Raw genomic sequence first — 22483 nt, forward strand, 5'->3', positions numbered from 1 at the left:
TGCATTATAGAGCAAAACACTTTCTGTTTTTTGAACAACGTTATAACAAAGTTGCTAAATCCACAGCAAATACCCCTTTCAGAACCCACCACTGTATAGCACTAAAAAGCTTAAATTGGTTAGAACTGCCTTATCGACTAACATACATAGCTTCTTACTACCTATAAAATTATCCAACATTCATCTGCTTGTCCAGCACTAAAAAACTTTCTACACAACTATGTTTCCAGTCGGTCACTGTGATCCAGTGACCAAAAACTCCTGTCTGTCTACAAATCTATCAGATCTGCTGGGCATTATCTGTACTCATGTAAGGTTGCTAAGACCTGGAACTCTTTACCTCTAGCCATCAGGTCAACACCCTCCATCCTATCTTTCAAAACCACTCTGAAATATTTCCTAGCTAAAATCTGGCTCTGTTCTTGTTCAAAACCAGGATAAACTATATCCCTAAATGTAAATAAGTACCTTTTCATTTTTATACCTTCTTACTCTCCCCTTCATCATTTACTTCCTTACTTCTATGAAATTATTTTCCCTAACTTTCTATCTAAATATACCATAAGCCTGTTTTTCTCTCACTTTGTATTGCAATTCCTGTTTGTATAAGACTACCTTACCTTTAATTTATCTTCAAACTTTCTAAAATTTCTCTAAATATTAAATGATTGTCATATAACTTGCATCGATTCTTAACCAATGTTTCATATCACTTCTGATTTCTTATAAATATTTAAAATGAAGATGTTTTTGTTTTAGTTTTAAAGATTGTGCAATTATTGTTCTTAAAATGTTTTGCAGTAATTTGGAGCTTCCCCCAGGCCTCCACTGAAAATGGGCTTCTACCCAGTCAGACTTTCCTGGTAATCAAATGTCAGAAAATAAATAAACTTGTGGAATTGTGCATAAACCACATATAATGCAATGGATAATTTACCGGCTCACAGATAGGACCCAGAAAGTTAGGACTGGTGAAACCACATCCACAAAAATGCTGGCCACCAGTGGAGTCCCTCAGATCACTGTGCTTGGCCCCCTCCTGTTTGGCATCTACTTCTTGGAAGTCAAGTCCAATGTCAAAAGCCTCTGGTTGACCAAGTTCACAGATGATTGCAAACTGGGAGCAGTCATAGAATTCTCCCAATTAACAAACATCTTACAAGAGGGTCTAACATAGACAAATGACTGTTGCCAAATCCATGGCTTAAAACTCAATGCCAAGAAATGCATTATAGTACCTTTTGGAAAGTCAGCCACCCAGGAAAACTAAGATATTGAGAAAACACCCCTAAGAATTGATCCCCTAGTCATGGATCTGGGAACACATTTAGACAGTAACCTGGCATTCAACCAGCATGTGCTTAGGGTAGTAAGTGTCACTCTTCTTATATACATAAAGAAGATGTTGAGGCTTGGGTGCTCATTTTAGTAGTTTATTGAATACAAACACATCAGGATGGATAGCAGAAACATTAAACTTAAACAAACTATCTAACTAACTGACTACGTACTTGCACGCTCACACTCTGGCTGTTCATTCTAAATGGCAATCTTAACTTGCACGTGCTCAGTACATATATGCATGTGCTGACTCACTGAAAAGCTTCTTAAAGGTATATCACACACTCCAATCTACATCCTCCCTCTTTACTGAACTATTTCATACAAACAATGATATTTCAATAGGCATGCGATTATACAGACACTAATAAAGAAAAACAACAGTCATGTCCAGGTTGCCGTGAATCTGGAAGCAGGTTTCGAGATGCAACCTGACCTCGTGACATAATAGTTATGACTGGGTTTAGCAACAGGCATAGTCACTGGGGAATGTTCTGCTTAAGGAGTCTCAGGGATTTTCTCAGGAATGGGGATTGCTGATGGAATGTTCTCTGGAACAGGAACATTGGACAAGTCACTCTGAGAACTAGTGTCTGTCACAGACAAAATGCTGTAACACTGCTTCAGACAATGGTAACAAATGCTTCCGATTTCTTCTGAATTCCACTCCTTGTGATTCCACAATGTACGATTTCGGCTCTTGACACAAACTTTCACAAATCCGATGTGATCAAAACCTTTTAACATCTGCATCCTTATTATCTCCCCTTTTTGTAAAGAACGGAGTGTTTTCCTGGTTTTATCATAGTAAGACTTCTGGGACAAACACTTCTTCAACAGTTGGGCTTTCAGTGGTTTGTTGTTCTTAGCACATGGAACCAATAAATTACTGTTGATCGGTAGTGTGGTTCTGGTTTGTCTCGACATAAGTCTCTGGGCAGATGAACCAAGATGTTTATAAAGAGGAATGTTTTTGAGATTTAACAAGTTGAGAAAACATTGGTATTATCATGTCTGGATTTCTCTAACAGCTGTTTTGCACTTTGACTTGCACGTTCAGCCAAGCTGTTTGACTGAGGGTATTCCGGACTACTCATGATATGAACAAAGTCCCACTCTTCTGCACTTGAACTGCTGACTTGTAAACTGTGCACCATTATCAGAAATAATTCTGTGAGGACTACCATGGACAGAAAAATGTCACTTTAACTTAGTGATGACAGTACTGGAAGTTAGGTTGAGAAGTAGGTCAATCTCGAACCAATTTGAATAAGAGTCTACTTACACCAAGTAATGACCATTCCACTCAAAAATATCTGTGGCTACTGTCAACCAAGGTAGTTCAGGAATCTAACTTAACTGAAGTCGTTCTTTTTGTTAATGCGGCTTTGTATTATTACATACTGAAGAAGAAGAAAGTACTTTCTCAATATCTCTTGACATAGCAGGCCAAAATACTAGACCTCTCACCCTTCTTTTGATAGAATCAGTTCCTGGGTAGCCACGATGCAAATCTTAATATACTCTTGTTGCAAAGAGTTTGGAACAATCACTTTAGGACCTTTCATGATGATACCATTGTCTGACAAAAATATCATCTCTGTATGGAAAATAAGGTTGCATTTCTACTGGTAAACAAGATTACTTTGAAGGCTATTGTTGGCTGACAAAGTGGTTGACCTTCTGAAGAATTAGATGTGTGTGCTCTGAGCTCATCATGATGTGTGGAAGAAAAATTTCTCACTTCCATGACCTCAAAATCAAGTTGCTCCTTGTTATGCTGTTCAGTGTTTTTTAGCAAGATAAAGAAGTTTGCCTTTTGTGTAGACAAGATTGAAATTGTACTTTTGCAATTTGAGCATCATGCATTGCAATCTGGCAGGAGCTGTATGCATAGGCTTTCTTAAAATAGTAACTAAAGGTTGGTGATCAGTTTCAATCTAGATAGGTCAGCCATAAATATAATCATGAAACTTTGAACATGCAAACACAATTGCAAAAGCTCTTTCTCAATCTGGGCATACTGCATCTCAGTCTGGGTATGAGTTCTCAATGCATAGGCTATTGGTCTACCTTCTTGAAGAATGACTGCACCTAGACCAAACTTAGAAGTATCACAGGAAAGAGTAACTGGTTTGTGAACATCATAGCAGCTGAGAGTTGGTGGGTTAGCAATTTTCTGTTTCAGGACATCAAATACTCTTTGGTGCTGTTCTGACCATGACCAAATTGCATCTTTGTGCGTCAGCTCTCGTAATGGTGCTGGAAGTTGGCTTAAATCTGGAATTAACTTGCCTAGATAATTGAACATGTCAAGAAAACATTGCAGGGCTTGGACATTGTCTGGAGCTGGCATCTCTAGAATTAATGTTTGCTTTTTAAGGATCTGGTCATAAGCCTGAACTGGTAAATAAGTGACCAACACATGTAACTTCTCATAACCTAAATTTGCACTTCTGAGGACTCAGCTTAAGATTCACTTCATGTGCTCTTTCCAGAATGTACTTGTGGCTTCTGTCATGTTCGACTTCACCACTGCCTCCTACTAGAATATCATCTATTATAATAGCACATGGATAGCCTGAAAAAATTTGCTTCATCTCACGCTGAAAGACTTTACTGGCAGAATTTATTCCAAATGGCATTCTCAGAAATCTGTATCTTCCAAATGGTATACAGAATGTGGTTAACAATAAAGATTTTCAGTCAAGAAAAATTTGCCAGAATGAACTCTTTGCATCTAAAGACAGAAAAAACAGTGATGTTTAGCATGAGGGCAGCAACCTCCTTGACTGTGTGCACTGGATGATGAGGTCTTTTTAATGCTTTGTTCAGATATCTTGGATCAATACATATTCTGACATTATCTGAGTTTTTCTTATGAGCTACTACCATGGAGGACTCCAATCAGTACGTTCTTCTACTGGACAAATTACTCCTAGCTGCACCATTTTGTCTAGCTCAGCTTTGACTCTGTTCTTCATAACCACTGGAACTTTCCATGCTGGTCTGATATCTGGGCTGACCTCTGGGTCTAACTTCATAGAGTACAAAACTGGTAGTTTGCCTAATGTGTCTGCAAAAATGTTAGCATACTCAGAAAAAACAGTTTGGGTGAAGTTTGAGCTATTGTCATTCAGGCTTACATGGTGAAGTTCTTTATTAAATGAAAGCAATTCATTTTCAAACTGTCTCTGAGGCCTAATAATGACTGCACGTGTCTTTTGACTATGAAAGATTGCAAGTCATACCTGTTCCCAGCAGAGAAACGTGAAAGCACTACTTAGCCTTCACACACTTTGTCAAATCATGCTGTTCAGTAGATTTTACTCTAACAAACATTTCTGCTGACATAACACTGCACTTTGAGTTAGTATCTACTTTGAGCTCTATGGGACTCCCATTAATCCAAACAGTACAAAAGATCTCAGTCTTTGCCCACAAATCTACTGCATCGACTGTTTTACCAAACACAGACATACTGTCAATATAAAAAGTAGGGTCACAGCTTTCTAATTGATCAACTTGCCTCTTGGAATGCCCTCTTTTAATAAAAGAATGTGCCTTACTCAATTTACAAAATATTTTGAAATTATTCCACTTTTTGCAAGAATGACACTGCTGACCAAAAACTAAGCACTTTTCTCTTTTGGGTTCGTGATTACCCCCACAATTATGACAGTTGACTATGAAGCTAGGTGGGACCACATGTTTTAACTTTGCTGACTCACCCTTAATGTTTCACTGAGCATGCTCTGGAATTTTCTGGAGAGACTCAGGGTTTCCCAGGAACTGTTACAGAACCTGCAGTAGCTTCCATGTGCTTGGGCCTGTATCTTTTAACCGCGTGCTGCATACTATCAACATGAGCTTTGTCACTGTGCCTTTCACTGCTATTCTTATTTGTAAGCATAGTTGTGTGCTTTTATGTAACCTTGTATATCTGACAAATCTCAATGGCCTTATTTAACATCAGTGTCATTATTAATACCACACACAAGCCTGTCCTTTATCAACCCATCTCTCAAATAATCAAATCTGCATGTTTTAGCCCTATTGCTCAAGTCAGTTATATATGCTGCAAAAGTTTCATCAGGTTTTAATCCCTTGTATAAAATAAGTGTCTTTCCATTGTAACATTCATTTGGGGGTTACATATTTCTCTGAGTTTATGTTTTAAGCACTCTGGGTCTTCCCTTGTATCAGCCAGTACCACTATATGGCAGTCTTCCCCCTTCCCTGCAAACACAGCAGGTGCATGCACAAATGAAGGCTCTCTTCCAATGGCCTCTGAACCAGCTAAGTTAAGCAGAATAAATGCTTTTGTATGTGCAACTTTGTCAGAAAAAGCAGCCTGTATGTAAATATCATATTCCTGCTCAAACGTCAGAAAAAGCAGCCTGTATGTAAATATCATATTCCTGCTCAAACATTCTTCAATTTTCTGCAATATTGTTATCAAACACAAATGGTGTGGGTCTGCAAAAACCTTCTGCCATGCCCACAGATTATAGTACAACACAATGCAAAACTGGTCCTTATAATTATGTATAAACATTCATACACACCAGGTACTTGAAATAATAATCAAATGCACAATAAGCTCTTTGAAATACTGTACTCTATGAAATATGCCTTGAAATAACTGTAGTTTGTGAAAAATTCTTTGAAACAATTTTATTTTATGAAATGACTGCACTGTAATACTACACAACTTAAGATAATTTACACATAGCGAAAAAATATGGTTGTTTTTCTTTTTTGTACATTTTATGTGATTAGGATATTGTTTTAAGCATTTTCATAATTATTTCAAATATTTTTAACAATATGTCGCAGTTTTGGGCATTTTGTTTAATAAGAAATTTGTTTTGAGCATTCTGAGTGCTTTGTTTTATATTAGTAGAGAAAGAAATCATTTAAGCAAGTTTTAGTACCCACAATTCATTTCTGACCTGTTTTGCGAGTTGTTTGAGTAGTAGAGATGATCCACTTCTGTATATTCCTCCAACTTTAACTGGTTGCCTCATAGCTGTAACTCTGGATCCTTTTTGGGTACCATGTCACTCTTCTTACATACATAAGGAAAATGTTGAGGCTTGGGTGTTTAAGTAGTTTATTGAATACAAACACATAAGAATTGATAACAGAATCATTAAACTTAAACAAACTATCTAACCAACTGACTACATACTTGCATGCTCACACTCTGGCTGTTCACTCTAAATGGCACTCTTACTTACATGTGCTCAGTACTTATATACCTGTGCTGACTTACTGGAACACTTCTTAAAAGTATATCACACACTCTGATCTACAGTACGGAAATCCTTCTATGTTGCTACACTTAGAAGAAAGGGTGTGGCATCCAGATCTAGAGGAAGTCATCATACCACTATTCTCAGTCATCATCAGATCCATCGAGGCATATGCTCCCTTCATTATGTAGCTGACCAGACACATGTAGTGACTGGAACATCTGCAAGGGTTCCTTACAAAAAAAGAGTACAGGGCATAAATACAGTGTCCTATGCAGATCACCTCAAATCCTTATTTCGGTCTTCTACAGGCTACTGAGAGGTGAACTATACCTGGCATACAAGACATCGCTGGACCCTGTTTTGATGAACCTTTTGCACATCCACAAAACAATCAGCATCAGAACTACTAGATCTCAAGGCCTAAAATTTGCTTGCAACATAAACAGGACATGCTGGAGGAACAAATATGCATTTCAGAGAATACCCATTCTCTGGAATAAGTTCTCCAGTAATGTGAAACAAATGTACCTCCCTAACTATATTAAAGTATAACTTGGACTGGCACCTATGTTTATGATGTTAGACTTTCTGAAACTTTGATCTTCTGACATAGATCTGTAATATATATATATATATATATATATATATATATATATATATATATATATATATATATAAAATGTGTGTATGTGTTTGGTGTGTGTATATAAACAGGCTAAAATATGATGCAAATATGGGGAGAGTTGACAACAGCAATGTATATCAAGGGACCTTCTCTTGAAACGGTTTGGTCTGCATGCCAAAATATTTGAAATGTTCTGAACAATTTGTATCATACATTGAATATATACAAATTTGAATTCATTTCTAAAATAGATCTTTGCCTGCTTATATCACCTTTTATATTTTACACATGGAAATTGTGCATATCTTTTACCTCTGTGGATAAAGGCTATTTGCAGGGACTGTCTCTCTTGCCCTGAAGTATAGTTTTGATTTAGCTGATAATTTTTTGCTGTTTCCTGTCTCTTTATCACTGGTATTGCAATGAACCTCCAAACTAGTTTCAGTGCTGTTTTGGTCATAAGTTTATCACAGACCAGTTTGGATCCTCATGCTGTGAAACAAGCCTCTAAAATATCAGGGATCTCTCCTTGGGCTTATATTGTGTTCTGTGCATGTAAATACTCCCCATTCTGGTCTTCCATCACTTAAAACTGTCTTGCATTTCAATAACTTGCTTCTTTTAAAAGGAGGAACAAAAACAGTTTCAGAATCATAGAAATAGTTCAGCTACCACTGTCCTATAGTTTAATATGTACACACATAATGCTAACTTTAGTAAAAAAAAACATGATTTTTGCCTCTTCTCAATAATTTTCAAACAATCCCCCTTTGTATTTTATTTCCTCTATGGTAATTTTAAAGTTTCAAATGAATCTTGCAATTATCTTAACATATATCTAGATTCTCTATCTTTCTCACCCACTCTCTCTCTCTTTATATGCATGTAAATCTTCCTACAAGCAACATACTCGCTCACCATAAACAATCATACAAATTCATTACAAAGTTACCAAAAACATCATTGAACCCTATTACTAAAGAAATTAAGAAATAAGATATAAACTACACCAGTACTTTTGTAATGGGTACTGCATCAGAGATAGCATGCATAGCCCTGACAGCATCCAGTTTCATATTAAGAAATTACACTGCAAAAATTAATTAACAGCAGCTGTTATTCTTAAAGGATCTTAAAACCCTATGTTTAAAGAAATGTTTATAATTAATAAGTCAGGGCATTTGCTGCTATTTAATAATACCTGTCAGTGATGCTCACTTATTACATTATTCACATCTTCACCCACATTCCCCAAGCATTATTATCTTTAATGCTTACAAGTTGCAGTCTTTACATCCTGTAATGTGCAATGCTGTATTAGTATAACATATGCTTGTAGGACATTGATGCTTATATATTCTGCCAAATAACTTTCTGATTGTTTCTTCTACACTATACAAAAGAAGTTACAGTTCTGACACATCACCACAGAGCTGTGCACTGCAAGCACATAAAATATTTATTTATTTTTTTATACCTTATTGTTCTTCATATGAGCTATTATATCAGTGCGTTATATGTATGTATATATATATATATTTACACTGCATACAGTTTCTCTTTATTTATTACAACTTTGTTGACCAGGTTAGTTCCACTAGGCCAATGGTGGCTTTTCAGGGGAGACCTGTTGCTGTAGTCATACTGACTAGGGAAATTTGGTCAGTGTACCAAGGAATCTTCCTCTGTCATTTGATGTTTGATGTTATATGTTATATGTTTTTGGAAATATACAAAAAAGAAAAAAGTGAGAAGGAATGTTGAAGATGGTTTTTGATTTAAGTAGATTGTTTTTAAGTTTTGCATGATACTACTTTCATAGTTTAAATAAGGAACAGATACCCTTTTGATAAGTACCTTGGGATCTTTTGCATCTACCTGACCTGCAACCAACTCAAGCAGATGAGACCTTGGTTTAACATCTCAACCAAAGGATGGCATAATCAAGAGAGCAGCAGCACCTTTGTGCTGCTCTGTAAAACAACTACAGGGAAACTAATCCAACTATCTTTTAGGTAAATAGATCCTACAACCTTCTGTGCTGTTGGGACAGCAGTCACATGTGCTATCTCTTTAGTTACATTTAAGGGTACTTTTTTTTTTGTTTGTTTGTTTTTTTCCTTTGCTGGGCTTGTCTTGCTTATTATATAAAGGCAGTTTTAAATTCTTACCTGTCCATATACATCTGGGGTATTCACTTTTAGGAGATGGAATCCTACTATTACCAGTAAGGATACATCACTGGTTAGACTCCCTAAAGTATGGCAACCAAGAAAATATATAAATGGATTTTTTTAACACATTCTGAATAAGCCAGTGTTATTTATTGGATAATACTGTTAAATAAAGTTGGGAGACCTCTTTCCAGTTATTTACGGCATACTTATCCCTCAAGCATTAAAATTTCAATGCTAATCTTGTGTTTTCCTTTATGTTAGCATTTTTTCTATCTTGCAAATAAGGATAATGTGTAGTACTTCTTTTCATGGTAGCTTCATTAATTTTATTGGTATACCTTCTCTTATGAAAAGCTTGCTCAAAAATCATATTTTTCTAAATGTAATCACCATCATCTGTTGACAACCTTGATAAATTGTCCATCTGTGAATTCATGCTGTTCTGTTTCCAGAATTTTGAATGCATAATTATATAACAGTTATATGTTGCACTTCTTTTTAAATGTATCCTGGCAACTATCTACTTTTTATTATTTATCCTGTAAGTCATGATATCAAAAAACGTATGCCATGCAAATGCATACTCAAAATAAAATGTAAACATTCACTTGACTTGTAACATACTATTTACAATCTTCCAATAAACTTACAGTTCCTTAGCATTTTATAAAAAATAATAAAATGCAGATTAGTTGATATATTACACTTTTTATATTTTCAGTTTTCTAATAACTGATAAAATTATTACTGTAACCCTGGGACCATGGCTCTCATAACCCATATATCAGTCTTAAGTTCGTAGGTTCATAGGTAGGTACTAGGCTATCGGCCCAAGGGCCTATGTAAGCCTAGCCAACAAGGTTCCCTGGCTTACGCCACCCAAGAAAGTTATTTTCCTGTGCCACTATCGAGCAGAGACACAGAAGTGATCCCTGGGGTGTATTTCCTATTTCCCATCCACTCATCAAGATTTTTCTTGAAGAGTGCTAATGAAGAACTTTGCTTGACATAGATGGGTAGCCTGTTCCAGAGTATGGGAAGTGTCTGGGACAGGAATCTATCCATCTAGCATGTCCTATTTATTGTGGTGACAAGGTTTAGGTCTCTAGCATGTATCTTGGTGGGATTGGGATTTCTTTAAATGTAGCATGTCCAACAGCTCTGGGTTTGACATAGCTTTATATGTTAGGCAGAGATCACCTCAGAGTAGGCGATATGCTACAAAGTAAAGCTGGAGTTTTTTGAGGCGGTCAGTGTAGGGCATTTCTTTGAGGCCAGTAATCCTCTTTGTGAGGTACTTCTGTGGCCTTTCCAGCTGCTGCAGATGTCTTGTGAGGTACCTTCCAAAAGGGGTGTTGTACTCTATAATGGGTCTAATGAGTGTCAAGTAGAGGGGAACAATGACCTCTTTTTTCCTGGATGAGAACCCTATTATGATGAGGTGTGCGACGTATTAGGACTTCCCGACTACTGTGGCGATGTGACTATCAAAGGAGAGACTACTGTCCACCTGGGTCCCAAGGTCTCTTATCACGCATTCAGTGTTAAGTAGATTGCTGCCTATGTGGTAGTTCATGGGTACAGAGTTTTTACCAAAGGGGATGACACTGTACTTTTTGGCATTGAGCTTGAGGCCATGGCTCTGACACCAGGCATCTGTCTCAGTGAGGCCCTTCTATAGGATGTCCACATTATTTGGTGACTTGACTATGGCTCCTAGTTTGCAGTCATCTGCGAACTTCATTAGACAGAGGCCTTCTGTGTTAGCCTGTACTTCAGTGAAGTAGATACCAAACAGGAGAGGTCCCAGGATGGAACCCTGTGGTACTCCACTTGTCACTGCTTTGAGGTCAGATTTGGAGTCTGCAACTTTTTCAGTTTGGGTTCTGTCAGTGAGCCAGTTGGCAACTCATCTTGTGATGTAGGGCTTTATACCTAGTTTAATGAGTTTAGCTATAATTCCAGAATGGGGGATGGTGTTGAAAGCCTTGGCAAGGTCAAAATAGGCTGTGTGAACCACCTTACCCTCATCTATGGCTTTGGTGACTGCCTCAAAGAAGTCGATCAGGTTCAGGAGGCATGATCTGCCTTTCACAAACCCGAACTGGGTGGTATCCAGAGTTTGGAGGTTACCAATGTCTTTGTTTATGAGTTCCATGATGATACGTTCCATGGCCTTGCAGACCAGGCTCGTCAGGCTAATTGGTCGATAGTTCCTGGGATCAGTGGTGGCTCCCCGTTTGTGGACTGGGATAACTGTTGCTGTGCGCCATTCAGTGGGCACAAAGCCTGATGTGAGGCTATTATTGAACATGGTGCTTAAGTGGGGAGCCAGTTTGTTCTGAAGTTCGTGTAAAATGCAGCCTGGGATGTTGTCTGGTCTCATGGATGCTGTGTTTTTGGCTTTAGAGAGTGCAGCTTTTACCTGCTTAGTTGTGATTACATGGACTCTGCATTCTTCCTGTATAGATATGGGCGCTATAGGGGTTGGGGGGGGTAAAGTTAGCACTGAACCTATCTGCCAGGATGTTGGCAATATCAGTTGGTTCTGTAATTTTTCTGCCTTTGTGCTGTAGCTCAGAGCAGATCTGGGTGTTGCCATCGAGATTCTTGACATAGCTATAGAATGTTTTGTGGTTGTCCTTGGAATTAGTGGTGATTTTGTTTTCGTAGCTAGCTTTGGAGGATCTTATAAGGGATCTCAGCTTCTTACTGAGGTTGACCAAGGAGCTCCTCCACTCATGGGATTTTACTCTCTTTTGCAACAGTTTCTTCCTTTTGTTTTACAGTTTGTTTATGGCAGGGGACCACCAGATTGGCTTTCTTTTTTTGGAGGATAGCATCTTAGTTCTGTTTGGGATAGCACGATCCATGCACTTGTGTAAGTGCTTATAGAGTGCATTTGTGTAGGATTCAGCAGTTGTAACTGTAATGTCCATCTGCATGGGTGTCAGGAAGTTCACCACTTCTGGCTTTGGAGAAATTTTTTACTGTGGTTTCCTTAATGGGGGTTGGGGGCGGGATGTGGATATCAAGGGTGATTAGCTTATGGTTGGATCGCACCAACGAGGAGCTGACTTCAGGTGTGGAACACTGGTCATTCACGTTGGTAATGACTAGGTCTAGGATATTGTTGCCCCTGGTGGGGGTGTGGATAAGTTGATCTAGGGCATTGGAGTTTATGAATTCCAGAAAGCGTTGAGCTAAGGAGTTGGTACACGAGTAGTTTTCCCATTTAATGGTGGGGTAGTTGAAGTCACCCATTATTAGGGTGTTTGGTTGAACCCTAATATTTTCCAGTACATCAAGAAAAGAGGAGTGGGAATCCTGGGGTATAGTGGGGGATCTATAGCAAGCTACAATTTGCCCAGAGTTAGCTGCACTTGGATTACCTCGGATGCATTATGCTGAGCAACTAGCCTGGAGGTGTAGATATACTTTATGAATATGGACACACCTCCGCCTTTGGTGTTTCGGTCCAGATTACATGGCCGAAAAGTGTGGTATGAGTTATAGCCTGGTAGTGCAGGGGTACTCTCTGGATCCTTGAACCAGGTCTCAGTCACTACACAGATATTGATGTTCTCCATTTTAAGGAGTGCCTTGAGTGAGTGCATTTTGAGATTTAGACTTCTAGCATTGAGTAGCATTACCCTCAGTTTTTGCTTGCCTGTTCCTGTTATGGTGGTGAATTTGTTATTTGAACCCTACCTAAAAAAAGGCACTATAGGGGCAGCAAGAGCCTTAGCCAGTATCAGGAATCCCAGGGGTGACAGGTGCAGGTCATCTGTGGCAAAGCATCGTGGTCTGTCGACCATGTCATCCCAAGCAGACAGATACTGGATCCCCTTAGAATGACACCAGAAGCTTAGGCAATTGTTGAAGTCAATCATTTTGTTCTTGTACTGCGGTATCATTCTGGGCGATGGCAGAATGCTACTCAGGGCTAGGGTCATACCTGCCTGGGCTACAAGATCGGAGAGCTCTTCCATGTCTCTTTTCATGTAATCCAGGGAGGTACGTCTCAGGTCATTCACATCAACATGGACAATGGCAGAGTAATATTTGTACTTGTTATGGAGTGACCTGAGTGCGTGGGTTATGTGGCGGATCCTGGCACCTGACAGGCAGCTGACAGTAACCTTCTCCTTGTTTAGCCTGGTGAGTGGGACATCAGTGTGCCTGACTATAGAGTCACCTATGACTAGTGTGTTGGGTACGTTGTTTTGCCTTATTGGCTGTGGTTAAGTGGCACACTGAGTCTGTGGGCTTTGTGTCATTTGGGTTGTGTTGGGGGATGGAGGTTGCTTGCGTTTCTGCTTTGGAGGTCTCTGTTGCTTAGGCAGATTATTATTGAGAGCCTCCGCAAATGTTTTTCTGTTACTATGTGTGGATTTTGGTGGTGTAGATTTAGTGAGACTATGTGATGAGTGTGGTGTGGTGCAAATGTTTACCTTCTCCTCATGACTGTCAAGTTCAGTCTTGGTTGGAGAGAGCTTTACCTCCAGTTTGGCTAGATAAGTGCATCTCTCACAGGGTGTAGTGTTGGGTGGTAGGAGGAGAGGGTTGTCTGTGTACATGAGGCAATTTCTACATCGCCTCAAGATGCCCAGATTTGTCAGATAGACAGGAGAGAACACTGGGAGCTGACCCTTGGACATGCCTGAATAAAAAACTATTTTCCTCTAGATAAGTGAGGAAAGTGAGTACAAGAGCTGTTTTTCCCTAAGCCAGTGAGAAAAGTAAGTACAAAAACTGTTTTCCTCTAGGTAATGAGGAAGATTGAGTGCTATAGTAATTAGCAGCTTATTTAGTGCTTACAAGTTCTGAACAAGTGCTGACCATGAATAAGCAAATTTAAGTGCTAAAACTAAAAATCTGTATCTGCACTAGAAGAGTTACAGGATAGAAACAAGTGCAAATGCAGGCTTTCAAATCAGAAAGTTGAAAGAGATGGAAGATTGCCCAAATGGCCAATAACTACAATTTCTGGGCCAGAACCAGTCCTTATGCGGTAGACAGGTTACCTGGTGCTTACCACTCCCACTGATAAGCTAGAAGGCTTCCCTCCAACACAGAAAGGCTTGGGGGGCTCAGAAGCTTACACACAGTCCTGGATACAGCAAATCTGTATCTGAAACACTAGTTACAGGAAAGGTAGGAAAGAGGCTTACAGTTTTTTTTTTTTATATTTTTTTTACAGAAAAGTAGCAAAAACAGTAGTAAAAACAATTCACATGCAGTGCAAGCTAGCACACTTGAGTATGTAGCAATATTAGACCAAACACAGTTTAAAAATGCAATTAAATTAAAAAGGACTAAAAGCAAGTGCAGAAAGAGTTTATTAGGTAGAATGTGGTAAAGAGATGGGACTGGGGGAGTGTCCCAGATCAAATCTACAGTGGGGCGGGCAACTGCAAAAGCCACCAAATTAAAACTAAAAACCAAGAATAGGGAGGGGAGTGGGGAAAACAGTTTCAACAGATATCTAAGCAACAAATACCAGTACAAACTTTAAAACCCAAAAATATATACTCAGCTCTGTATATTTGCAGATCAGTCTCTCAGAACAGTGAGACAGCAGTTTCAACAGAGATCTAAGCAACAATTAGCAAACTCTATAATCAAAAAAATATACTCAGCTCTATATTTGCAGATAGTCTGTAATGTGCAAACAAATTGCTATGCAGAATAATATCCAATAATATACAAATATCGTTAATACACTGGTTTGTTTGTCTGTTATCTCTGTTTCGTAACCAATCACCATTGTTGTCATCATCCCACATTTTTATGTGGGGTTAGGGTGTCATATAAGCATTAGCCATTTTGACAAATCACCTAGAGCCAATGTTTAGACAACTGGGTGTACTACATAAATTCTAAGTTAATTAGGAATGCTCTTATATAATGATTCTATATCTGTTGTGGAAAAGGTTATTCATTTAAATCGAGTATTATTTTTTTATATGTGTATACATTTTAATTTGGTATAAAATCTCATATGTATTTAAGAAATAATAAAAGCATAGCTACTTGTTCTTCAAGTACATGTTCTGCACAAATGGATATCAGCTCTGTGCACCAAACCTTGCTTTTTACTACAGTTCTTAAATTAAATATGGCTTCTGGAAAGTTTTATGTGTTTTGAGATTCCCAAATATGAAAAGCAGTTCAAAGTTTGTTGCATCTTTCGGCTTTTCCCGGTTAGGGGTCGCCACAGTGGAACTCCGATCCGCTAATGACTGGCAGTGGATTTTTATATGCCGAGTTGCCAGCCCTGACACACAACCTTCAATGAAGGTACGCCCATTCATGCATGTCTCCATGCAGAAGGCGCTCTAGCTGAGAATCGAACCGGACAGCATCTTACTGTGAGGCGACAATGCTACCGCAGCACCACCAAAAGCAGTTCAAAGTGTTATGCATAAATAAGAAAATAAATCATGTACTTCAGGGTAGATGGCCAGCATATACAGCAAATCAGGATAATCAGGTTTTAGAAAATGGATTAAGGTCTTTCTGTACATGTAAATATGAACTTTATCAGGCTAAATTGCAATCAAAATGGTGAAATTTAAATAGACAAGTAAGTCATCTGTTCAGTATGCAACCAATCAGAAAAACAACTTCATTAAAAGCAATATAAGCTACAAATCTTGTATCATAAATAGTAAACAATCAAAGAACACCAAAATGATGCTCATCAAAAGGGAAATGCTATTAGAGTAACAAGGATTTGTGAGGCTATTTTTAAGTGCTAGTAGAATTTAAATTATGTTTAATTTAAATTCATGAATTAACTTCAGTTATCTATATTAACTTTTATTAATTTGGACTGTTAAATGATTTTTCATACACACACACATATATATATATATATATATATATATATATATATATATATATATATATATATATATGTATGGATTTTCTTGATATGGTTGACATTTCAGAATGTCGACATTCATATGGCCGAGTCCACATGATTGACATTCAAAATGTCGATCATAAAATTAAAAAATAAAAAAACACAAAAAAATCTTACCTTGACGCTACTAGCAGGGGGGCTATGCCCCCCCTGCACCACCCCTATGGGTGTGTCCACACCCCACACCCCTCAGAACTTAAATATACTAACTCCGAGATCACACTACAGTGTGGAAGATGGAAATGTTTCCATTCTGCACTGCACTGTACGGAGATGCCGGTTCCTCATGGTCCACATTTTAAATGTTGGTCATATGGTCTCTGCCATATGAATGTCGACTTTCTGAAATATCGACCATGTGAAGGGAACCCATATATATATATATATATATATATATATATATATATATATATATATATTTCATAAATTTTGAAAACGTGTTACCTTCATAATGTTTTTTTTTATGGAATTAAAACTTAAAAATCTAAAGATATCACTTAACAGTATTTTATTTTTAAGGGCTAGTCGAATTTAATTTATGTTTAATTTAAACTGATGGTTTGACTTTTCCCCTGATTCAGCAAGCCCTACACGGTGTGCAGGAACTGTGCAGGAGCTCCAAGAGGCAATATGCCTGCAGTGCGATCCAGGAATAAGCTGCAGGGACATGCACGAGCACTCTGCACTAGTCCTGCACAGGCACAGCTCCTGTATGCAAATTACCCCATTTGCAGGTGAAAACCATGCAAATGAGGTGAATTTGTAATCCAGGAAGCTGGCAGCCAGCTGTGCAGGACTAGTGTAATCTGCAGAAATGTACTTGGTTAGTAACCGAGTACATTTCTGCAAACTACAAAACGGAGCCATTAACAGCTCCAAATAAAGGGTGTATATAACGTGTAAAGCATGCCAATGGCCAAATGTATGGCCATTGGCATGGAAAACAGTTTTAAAAAAATAAATAACTTTTATTTTATTTAGCCGATTTCGGCTGTTTAAGTGTAGGGCAGTGGCGCGCAAACGGGATCGGGTGAAAAATAAAAAGAATAACCTGAAAAGAGCATTCTAACCATAATCACTATTTTGCCATTATACTCAGTGGCAGGCAGAAGACAACATGGCCAGTGAATAGTGGTTGCTAAGGGGGGGGGGGCTCAGTGTGGGACCTGTAACTATGCATCAGCAGACAATCCTATGCAAATGAGAAGAGTGATACTGAATCCCAGATTTCCCTTCAATGCTAGTCAGCATCCAACAGTGTAAGTGCAGGAATAGCTTGGTGCAAGCCTAGGAGTTAGCTGACATCATGGGGGGGGGGGGTTGTCAGGCATACTGTAAGCGGATTGGAGCCCTGTGGCTTGGGTTTGCCCTTAGCTTAGCAGAGCTAAGCAAAGGGGAGTGTCTGAGGCTGTCTAGCACTCATTTACATTGCCTAAGTGGGTTTTAAAGGAAAAAAAAGTAATCCAGGAAATAGTAGCTCTGTGCACATTTGACCACTGTGTATGCGCAGCATGCCCCCGGGCTTAAACATGAAGGCAATGGGAAGGGAAAACAGCAGTAGGAAGGTAATCAGGGAGAACTACCATAGCTGGTATGTGAAATGTATCAGAATCAGGCAATTACACAGGCGGCAGACCAGCCCAGCCCAGAACACTACTATAAACTATGCAAACACCTTTCCTTCTGGTATTTCCCACATACTCTACACCACCAGTGTATACAAGCAGGAAAATTTTAACAAACAAAAACAAGAAAATGATAGGAGCTGCAGTAGCTATCATACATCAACATGTGGAAGAGACTGAGGGTGGTGAGGATGAGGATGCTGTTGACCAACCTACAGTGAGGAGACAGAGAAGAGTGTACAGAACCAGGGCAACCTACCAAGGGCTACATGAGCTGGAGATAGTGAGTGCTATAGGTTGGACAGGGACCTCCTACAGCAAATTGTTGAGCTGTGTTGGCCATGCCTGACACACAGAACTAACAGAGGGGTACCCATCCCAGTGGATACCAAGGTATGTGTAGGCCTAAGAATACTAGCCACAGCTATCTTCCAAAGGCCAACTGGGGATATCATGGGGATCTCACAGGCATCAGCATCCAGGGTACTCCACCAGTTCCTGCCTGCCATGTCAGCACATTCCGGTGAGCACGTATACTTCCCCAACACCCGTGAGGCGTTGGCCAGCAATATGCGTCACTTCCACCAAATAGCAGAATACCCTGAGGTAGTGGGTGCTATAGACTGCATGCATATATGCATCAAAGCACCACTTGGTGAGCGGGGTATGGTTTACATCAACCGCAAGGGCTTCCCCTCCATCAACTGCCAGGTCATGTGTGATGCCCAGGGCATAATAATGAATGAGTGTGCTGGCTGCCCTGGAAGATATCACGATTCCTACATCTGGCATCTGATGCAGCTGTACCAGAGATTTGTCAATGGAGACATCCCTCACGGTCCCCTAGTGGGGGATGTTGGTTACGCACAGGAGCCGTGGCTGATGACACTGATCAGAAATGCACACACACCCGAACAAGAAATCCATAATCAGGCACATGCACAGACCAGAATTATAATAGAGCGTGTGTTTGGGATGCTCAAGTTATGGTTCCAGTGCCTGGACACATCCGGTGGAGCCTTGCAGTACTCCCCAGCTACATGTACTCAAATTGGCATTGTATGTGCTATGTTACACAATATGATCCTGTGGAAACAGCTGCAGCAAGAACAGTACAGGACAGGGCCACACAGCCCCCCCACCATTACCAAGGGTTGCACAGGCACAAAGTGACTTGGAGGAGAAAGAACCTGAGCCTGTCCCGGTAGGCAGAAGGAGGTGTGCCCAGTATGCCCTGGCCTTGGCAAACAGGCAATGCATAGCGTATACACTAGCACAGGAGGGACCCAGGGAATGACACCTCTCTCTGACTCGCACATACAGTAAAAGAGATGCTAAACATGATACTACCTGTGCTCAACCATATATAGGGAGTGTACTATGTGTATCCGACATAGGCAGCCCTCCAGCACCATCCTCAGTACTGGCACACCCACAAGGTAAGTCACTCTTCTTACCAATTGCCGAATAAGTAGTATGTGCTGTTACTTGTATCTATGGTATGGATGTGAGCATGCAAGGGAATCGTGTGGCTGAATAGGATGCCAGCAGATAGCAGACACCTATAGTGGCAGCATGTGATCTGGATCTGTAACAAATACTGGTGTCACCATAGTAGCCAGTACTACACATGGTGACAAAACCCACTGCAGGAAATGTGCTGGGCCACATGTGTGTCCATATGACACACACATGCCTGTCAAGGAGGTTCACATACCCAACAACAGTCTCAGCCAACAGGACAGGTGTAGACAAACACAAACAAAGGCCATGATAAGGCCTCTGAATGATGGCTATGGGTACCCCCCCAAGGCCTACACAGACAGACTACATCAGGTCAGGCAGTTGGATGTTAGTTCTGAAAGGTAAGAAGTCAGAAACTGATATGTAGGTCAATCAAACCAAAGACCTGTAGTACACTGATATGCCTCAAGTCAGCATGATAGGTTAAAATACAGAATGAAATGGAGTACCTGACATACCAGTACAGTCATAGCAAATGTGCACAAGTGTGAGGTGCACCCCCCCCAATCCTATGTAGAAATGTAGAAACAGTCAGGTGTGCCCCCCAATCCTGTGTAGAAATGTAGAAACAGTCAGGTGTGTCCCCCAATCCTGTGAAGAAATGTAGAAACAGTCAGGTGTGCCCCCCCCAATCCTATGTAGAAATGTAGAAACAGTCAGGTGTTCCCCACCCCCAATTCTATCTAGAAATGTAATAACAGTCTGGTGGGTGTGGCCCCCTCAATCCGATGTAGACACGTTGTAACAGTCAGGTGTGCCCCCCCAATCCTAAGTAGAAATGTAGTAACAGTCAGGTGTGCCCCCTGCAATCCTATGTAGAAATTTAGAAACAGTCAGGTATGCCCCCCAATCCTATTTAGAAATGTAGTAACAGTCAGGTGTGCCCCCCCAATCCTAAGTAGAAATGTAGTAACAGTCAGGTGTGCCCCCTGCAATCCTATGTAGAAATTTAGAAACAGTCAGGTATGCCCCCCAATCCTATTTAGAAATGTAGTAACAGTCTGGTGTGCCCTTCCATCCGATGTAGACACGTTGTAACAGTCAGGTGTGCCCCCCCCAATCCTATGGAGAAATGTAGTAACAGTCAGGTGTGCCCCCCTCCAATCCGATGTAGATATGTAGTAACATTTATGTGTAGGTATAATACCAGTGGAGCACAGATGACCTGAGGTGGCCAAGGTAGCAGGATAGATTGTAGCATTTGTAAAATATGCAGGTATGCATGTGTTAGGCTGGTGTGTGTTTCATATTGTGTGAGAGTGGTTAGTATGCATGCATGTTGAGGTTTGACTTGGTGGCCATTGCCCACTATTGCCGATGGCAGGGCAAAGTCCTCACAACTGCAATGGCAAAGACAATGCTTCCCAGTATAACACATTCTAGCAGTAAGCCATTGTAAATGTATGGCGGTAATATGTGTCACCATCTGAAAGATGGACATGCCATGACTGTTGGGCTAGATATACAAGCAGTACACAGGGAAAGTACCCCAGACATACAGTGTATAATATGTAACCATGAAATGGACACTCCCTTGGAATTGTACATGCAGGTATGCATCACATTATCTGGGCTTGTAGTAGGGAATACTGATGTTGTCTGGCCAACAAGCCTTATCTGCAAAGCCATGGAGAGGATCATAATGGAACTCATAAATAAAGACATAGGGAACTTGCACACTTTGGATCCAACCCAGTTTGGCTTTGTCAAAGGCAGATCATGCCTTTTAAACTTGGTTGACTTTTTCGAGACAGTCACCAAGGCCATTGATGAGGGAAAGGCAGTCCATACAGCCTACCTTGACCTGGCAAAGGCCTTCGACACAATACCCCACTCAGGTATCATTGAAAAACTCATCCGCTTGAATGTAAACCCATACATCACAAGATGGGTTGCAAACTGGCTAAGTGACAGAACCCACAGGGTCAGAGTTGCTGGAGCCATGTCAGACTCAAAGCCTGTCACAAGTGGTGTCCCACAGGGCTCAGTCCTGGGTCCACTCTTGTTCGGCATCTACTTTTCTGAAGTACAAGCAAACACAGGAGGGTTATGGCTGACAAAGTTTGCAGATGACTGCAACCTGGGGGCCATAGTCGAAAACACATCTGACACAGATATCCTTCAGAAGGGCCTCACAGAAACGGATAACTGGTGCCAGAGCCATGGCCTAAAGTTAAACGCCAAGAAATGCATAGTCATACCCTTCGGGAAAAACAAGGTTACCCCTAGCTACCATATAGGTGGCAATCCACTGAGCACAGAAGAAGTCATCAGGGATCTGGGGAACCAGGTTGACAGTAGCCTTTCGTTTGACACTCATGTTGCTAAAGTAGTTAGAAAAACCTTCTACATTGCCCACCTGATCATGAAGGGATTCACATCTAGATCAAGGGAGGTCATTGTCCCCCTGTACTCATCACTCATTAGACCTATGATTGAGTACAATGCCCCATTCGGAATGTATCTGACCCGACACCTGCAGCAGCTGGAAAGGCCCCAAAAGTTCCTCACCAAAAGGATAAAGGGTCTCAAAATATGTCTTATGCTGCCCGACTGAAAGAACTCCAGCTCTATTCAGTCTCATACCGCTTGCTCAGAGGTGACCTGTGCCTGACATATAAGGCCATGTCAAACCCAGATTTGATGAATATGCTTCACCTCAAAAATCTAGATCCCTCAGAACCACAAGGCTGGGAGACTTAAACCTTGACACGGTTATTAACAGAACGTGCTGGAGGGACAAATTCATCACCCAGAGACTCCCTATGCTGTGGAACAAAATCCCGGTACATGTGAGGCAGAGCACCTCGCTGGCCTTGTTCAAGAGGAATCTTGACCAATGGATGGGAGATCGCAGATATACCCCAGGGATTACTTCAGTGTCACTGCTTGACAGAGGCACAGCAAAATAATAGGCATAGTTTTATTCAAACTAAAGGGGTGGCGAAAGCCACATAACTATGGGCTAGGCTTATAAATGCCCTTGGGCAGATAGCCTA

This window comes from Protopterus annectens, chromosome 4.part0 (genome assembly GCF_019279795.1).
Source record: "Protopterus annectens isolate FY-2018-M chromosome 4.part0, PAN1.0, whole genome shotgun sequence".
NCBI classification, from domain to species: Eukaryota; Metazoa; Chordata; order Ceratodontiformes; family Protopteridae; genus Protopterus; species Protopterus annectens.